The sequence below is a fragment of the Podarcis raffonei genome, chromosome 13 (genome assembly GCF_027172205.1).
Source record: "Podarcis raffonei isolate rPodRaf1 chromosome 13, rPodRaf1.pri, whole genome shotgun sequence".
Classification (NCBI taxonomy): Eukaryota; Metazoa; Chordata; class Lepidosauria; order Squamata; family Lacertidae; genus Podarcis; species Podarcis raffonei.
In genome coordinates, this window is record NC_070614.1 from 10,796,860 (window position 1) to 10,803,497 (window position 6,638).

The window sequence follows — 6,638 nt, forward strand, 5'->3', positions numbered from 1 at the left end:
CCTGTTTCCCCCCCGCACCCTGCCCGTTTTTCCTTTCCTGCCTCCTGTACCTGCAAAGGCCATTTTTATTTTTAATACATCGTGGTTTTTCGAATGAGCGTTTTGAAAACAACAAAACTGCAAACGTGCCTTCAGCAGCGACAGATGGAGGTAGACACCCTGGAGCCTTTACTGTGAGCTGGTGGGGAAATGGCTAGGGCTGTGCTCAGCTGATGAGCAAAACAGAAGTGGGCATTTTGTCCTAAGAGTGACTTTAGTGTGGCAAGTCCCCACACTTGTTGCCTCGGTGCATCCCCGTTCAAAAAGCAAGTCATTTTGCAATGGTTTTCTTTATCCAGATTGGAGAAATCCAAATTAGTTGGAGGGGAAAGTGCAGGTTAGCCACTTGAACGAGGATGATATATGGATGGTGTGGAAGTTTGCATCCATGGGATACCCTGAGTCCACTTTAAACTGCCACGTGTACATGCCCAAAGTAAGCTTCCTTCCACACCAGCCCTTTTCTGTGAAGCGGCTTTTGCTATGTTACATTTTACAGAGAGTCCAGAGGTGCAAATCTCTGCAACCCTGCGTTTGTATGTTTTTTCAGCCATGATTCGTAACGGATTCTATTTACTTTTTCAATAAAATGTGCAACTGCAGCACTGTTCTATGTGGAGTGGCAAAGATCTGAGGAAGCTTTTGGGGGCTCTTACGCTTTTACACCCGGGGCGCGGGTGGCGCTGTGGGTAAAACCTCAGCACCTAGGGCTTGTCGATCGCATGGTCGGCGGTTCGAATCCCCGTGGCGGGGTGAGCTCCCATCTTTCGGTCCCAGCTCCTGTCCACCTAGCAGTTCGAAAGCACTCCTAAGTGCAAGTAGATAAATAGGTACCGCTTTATAGCGGGAAGGTAAACGGCGTTTCCGTGTGCTGCACTGGTGCCGGCTCGCCAGAGCAGCTTCGTCACGCTGGCCACGTGACCCGGAAGTGTCTCCGGACAGCGCTGGCCCCCGGCCTCTTAAGTGAGATGGGCGCACAACCCTAGAGTCGGACACGACTGGCCCGTACGGGCAGGGGTACCTTTACCTTTTTTTACACTTTTAATTGAAAGTTTCCTTTTTGCAGGTCCTACGTGTTTTATTAAAGGGACGTGGGTGGAGCTGTGGGTTAAACCACAGAGCCTAGGACTTGCTGATCAGAAGGTTGGCAGTTCGAATCCCCGCGACGGGGTGAGCGCCCGTTGCTCGGTCCCTGCTCCTGCCAACCTAGCAGTTCGAAAGTACCTCAAAGTGCAAGTAGATAAATAGGTACTGCTCCAGCGGGAAGGTAAACGGCATTTCTGTGCGCTGCTGTGGTTTGCCAGAAGCGGCTTAGTCATGCTGGCCACATGACCCGGAAGCTGTACGCCGGCTCCCTCGGCCAATAAAGCGAGATGAGCGCCGCAACCTCAGATTCGGTCACGACTGGACCTAATGGTCAGGGGTCCCTTTACCTTTTATGTGTTTTATTGCTTCTGGTTGATCAAGGCTGCAAGATTAGTGAAGAATAGCATCTTAATGCCCTCAATGTCCATTTCTGTTCCTGTGGCTGAAAGTGGGGTGATTCTTCTAACACCAAAATAAGGCTATTTTACTACTACTTCTTTTTAAGATTAAAATGAGGAAGTCAATCATCAAAGCTACCCACAGCCACTAAAAGTGACATTGGGAGAATTGAGGGACTATTGTTAATCCCCCAGCTTCAATCAACCAGAAGCAACTAAAAAGGGAGGGGTTGCCAACAGGAAACTCTTCATTAATGTTGCGGACAACCTTTCATAAATGGGAACTAGTTGTCAGTAAATACAGAAGAACCCTTGTCATGGGGAATGAGTATCACTGGGTTACTAGCATTAGCTTAAGGAATGTGCAGAACCCGCATTTCAAATTCACTTCCAGCTAATCACAGACAAGCAATGCCTCAGCAGGACTCTAGTGTGGATGCAAGCGACCTAAATTCCTGCCCGAAGCAGCGACACCCACATTCTACCAAATTGTCTCCACCACATCCCTCTCTAATCCTTTCTTCAAACCTCCCAAGGAAGGAGAACCGTGGGCTCTTGTTCTGCCGGTGATATTTCCCCCTATTTAAATCTAGTTTCCTTTCAGATAGTGTTGGGCAACTGTTTGGCCACAACTTGCTGCAGTGGTCTGTGCAGGTTTAGGAATAATGGGATCCACCCAACACCACCCCAATTTAAGGTTGTGCAGTGGCTCAAAGTTTCAAGAGGAACAAACGTTTTTGAGAAAGTCATAGAACAGGCATAGGCAAACTCCAGCCCTGCAGATGTTTGGCTCCCAGTACGTTTCCAAGCACAATTCAAAGTGTTGGTGCTGACCTTTAAAGCCCTAAACAGCCTTGGTCCAGTATACCTGAAGGAGCGTCTCCACCCCCATTGTCCAGCCCAGACACTGAGGTCCAGCTTCGAGGGCCTTCTGGTGGTTCCCTCATTGCGAGAAGTGAGGTTACAGGGAACACTTCTCGGTAGTGGCACCTGCCCTGTGGAACACCCTCCCACTAGATGTCAAAGAGAACAACAACTACCAGACTTTTAGAAGACATCTGAAGGCAGCCCTGTTTAGGGAAGCTTTTAATGTTAACAGACCACTGTATTTTAATACTTTGCTGGAAGCTGCTCAGGGTGGCTGGGAAGACCCAGCCAGATGGGTGGGGTATAAATAATAAAATTATTTTATTATTATTATTATTATTGGGACTACAATTCCCATCAGCCCTGACCACTGGTCCTGTTAGCTAGGGGTGATGGGAATTGTAGTCCTAAACATCTGGAGGGCCGGAGTTTGCCTATGCATGCCATAGAATAACAGAGATGTAGAAGAGATCCCTGGCTCATCTAGTCCAACCCCTTGCAATAACTTTAGTTATGCTCAGTTCTACATAAAGTAGTGTGGTTTCAGGCTGTGACTCTGGAAAGCTTTCATTTTATGGTTAGGGAGGGTGGGAGAACCTATGGGCGCAAGCACTAAACTCCGTGTTTTGCCCCGGAAAAGTGCTTTTACAGCACATACAATGGACACCATTTTTCCTTCCAGGTCCAAGTTGCAGAGGAAGCTTTTCTCCCTGCTGCTGCCGGCTGCTCAGTTGTTACCACTGCTGTATGTACTCTGTAGTCTAAAAGAGAAAAGAGAGGCCATCAGTATCAGATCTAATCCAACAACAGTGAAGCCACACATTTCACAATGTTTCCTCCCTCATTCCAACAGGCTGGTTCTGGCAAAACATTTGAGGACTTCATTGTCCGGTTCTACCCAGACATAACTCAGTTGGTGCTGAGAATGCCAAGGTTGCAGATTGGATCGCCTGTGATCTTCAGGTGCCCTTCCAGCTCAATGATTCTACGTAGAATGCCGATGCATGTTTTATTTAAATCTAGTTGAGGAATTCATTGCTAATATGCCGGTGTTAAAACCATTAGGAAGGAGATATCTGAAGGGGGAGTGAGGACGGGAGTGAGCAGAACGAGAACGGCCATTCGAGGCATAGAAAAGACCACAAAGTTCAGTGAGGAGAACAACGTAAGAGAGAGGTTCACTGCCGGCTGCACTCAAAACAGGCTGCCCTGCCCAAAGGTTGCAGCTAAGAGGTCATTGATTCATACAAGGTAAAGGGACCCCTGGCCATTAGGTCCAGTCATGACCGACCCTGGGGTTGTGGCACTCATCTCGCTTTATTGGCCGAGGGAGCCGGCGTACAGCTTCCGGGTCATGTGGCCAGCATAACTAAGCCGCTTCTGGCGAACCAGAGCAGCGCACGGAAACGCCGTTTACCTTCCCACTGGAGTGGTACCTATTTATCTACTTGCACTTTGACGTGCTTTCGAACTGCTAGGTTGGCAGGAGCAGGGACCGAGCAACGGGAGCTCACCCCGTCGCGGGGATTCGAACCGCTGACCTTCTGATCAGCAAGTCCTAGGTGCTGTGGTTTAACCCACAGTGCCACCCGCATCCCCATTGTTTCATTACTCCCCGCTTTTCCCTTTCTGACTCACCGAGTATCTTTTCAACAGCTTGCCACTGTGATTCGGCACATGGTCCGTTCTGCACAGGCAAGAGTCAGCATGGACCCCTGCAAGAAATTAAAAGGGGGAAACCAAGATGTATACATTTGGAGGAACTTAAAAGGAGCCAGGGCCCAAGCTCTGAGACATGTTATGACGGCACAGACTCCCAATCTCTCAGGGCTGAGCAACCACAAGCTGGTTAGGATGGAAGGAAGGCATTCTGGATCACAGCCAAGTTTGAGCCTCTCTTAGGAAGACAGACCTCGCAACTGCATACTCGGATCAGCTTCCCTGTATTCCATAAGGTGATGACATCTACCTCACAGGGCTGTTGTAAAGAAAATGCAATGGGTCTGTGCATCTGGCTACTAAACAAAAGGTTGGTGGTTCAAGCCCACCCAAGGATGCCTGTGGGCTGGATTCCTACATTGCAGGGAGTTTAACTAGATACCTGAAGGAGCGTCTCCACCCCCATCGTTCAGCCCGGACACTAAGGTCCAGCGCAGAGGGCCTTCTGGCGGTTCCCTCACTGCGAGAAGCCAAGTTATAGGGAACCAGGCAGAGGGCCTTCTCGGTGGTGGCACCCGCCCTGTGGAATGCCCTCCCATCAGATATCAAAGGAAAAATCAACTAGCAGACTTTTAGGAGACATCTGAAGGAAGCCCTGTTTAGGGAAGCTTTTAATATCTGAAGGACTATTGTATTTTAATATTTTGTTGGAAGACGCCCAGAGTGGCTGGGGAGACCCAGCCAGATGGGTGGGGTATAAATAATAAATTGTTGCTGCTGTTGTTGTTGGTTGCTGTTGTTATAGATGACTCTTGGGTTTCCTTCCAGCTCTACAATTCTATGATCTTATGAATGTCTGCAGGAAGCACTTTGGGCACCTGAAACCTATAAATGGCAAGGTGTCTTCCGAGCACAATTCAAAGTGTTGGTGCTGACCTTTAAAGCCCTAAACGGCCTCGGTCCAGTATACCTGAAGGAGCGTCTCCACCCCCATCATTCTGCCCGGACGCTGAGGTCCAGCGCCGAGGGCCTTCTGGCGGTTCCCTCATTGCGAGAAGCAAAGCTACAGGGAACCAGGCAGAGGGCCTTCTCGGTAGTGGCGCCCGCCCTGTGGAACGCCCTTCCAGCAGATGTCAAAGCGATAAACAACTACCTGACATTCAGAAGAAATCTTAAGGCAGCCCTGCTCAGGGAAGTTTTTAACGTGTGATATTTTACTGTATTTTTGGTTTCTATGGAAGCCGCCCAGAGTGGCTGGGGAGGCCCAGCCAGATGGGCGGGGTATAAATAATAAATTATTATTATTATAAATACCTTCCGAGATTTAAAGCAATGATGGGAAGCCTGTAGATCTCATGATGTTGGACTCCACTTCCCATCAGCTCCACCCAGAAGGACCAATGGTCAGGGTTAATGGGAACTGTAGTTCAACACCAGGAGGGCCACAAGCTCTCTACTCTTGATTTAAGGACGTCTCGCACAAGGGTACCTGCACCTGATGAGTCTGGTACGACTCACACACTTTTAATCTCAGTCTACTCTCAAACCAAGGTATCATGCCCATGGTCCACAAGCTTCGTTCAGACAGTCCACGGCATGTCTGGATTTGTGGCTAAAGATGGAAGGTGGTATAAATAGCGATACTGAATTTTATTGGTATTTTTACTGCTCTGGTATTGTACTGTATTGTATTACAACGTGAATTTTATGAATTTTTTACAAATTGAATTTCATAAAATTCAATTTGTAATACAGCTAAAAACAGTACATAATGAATAAGATAAGCAATAACAATACCCAGTGCTTTTTTTCAGAAAAATAGGTGCCAGTACTCACCATGAAGTTGTTAAAGTAAGTGTCACACTTTTTAACACCCCCCCCCAAGGAGTTTTTCCCCCTGGGAAAAACAACACTCGCAATACAATTAAAATCCATACAGCATTTGGCATTGTGCATTACAATTGCTACAACAGGCAGAAATAATCTTTAATTGGTCTTCCAAGATGTACAGCAAGTTCCGTGGGGAAATGAGTTTGGGAGCCACTGTCCCAACCCATTTTGGCATCTCGCTTTAGTTCCGACAGATCGGATGTTTGCAGGAAGTGCTCGTTTCGTTTACGAGATATTTTGTTGGTTTCGCTTGGCAACATATGAATTTGCAGAAGAAGCTGCCATCCCTAAACCACAAGCAGTGCTTCTAGTAGAACTTGATTGAGCACCCTCATCCCCCGAATCATGTTGAAATTGTAGCCTGACCTGTGGAGACAGTCCATGCTGCAATCCTGGGCACACTTGCTTGTGCAAGTCCCACTGAATGCCTGTTTTCTAGCTTGTAATTTGACCTCTGTCTTTCAAGGGAGGGTACACGGCTAGGTTAGCCTACACCTGATTTTCCAATACCTCCAGTGCATGAATATTTCAAAGCTCAAGCTCAGTTGCAATGGGGGCTGAGGATCTGTTAACAGCTCATCTTCTGTGTGTGGAAGCCAGGTTAGTTTCAAAGTAATGAAAGGCATAAGGGGTTAATTCCGGGCAGAATGAACTGTATTCTTTGAAGAATGGTTATCAGATGGATGGCACTGACTAATT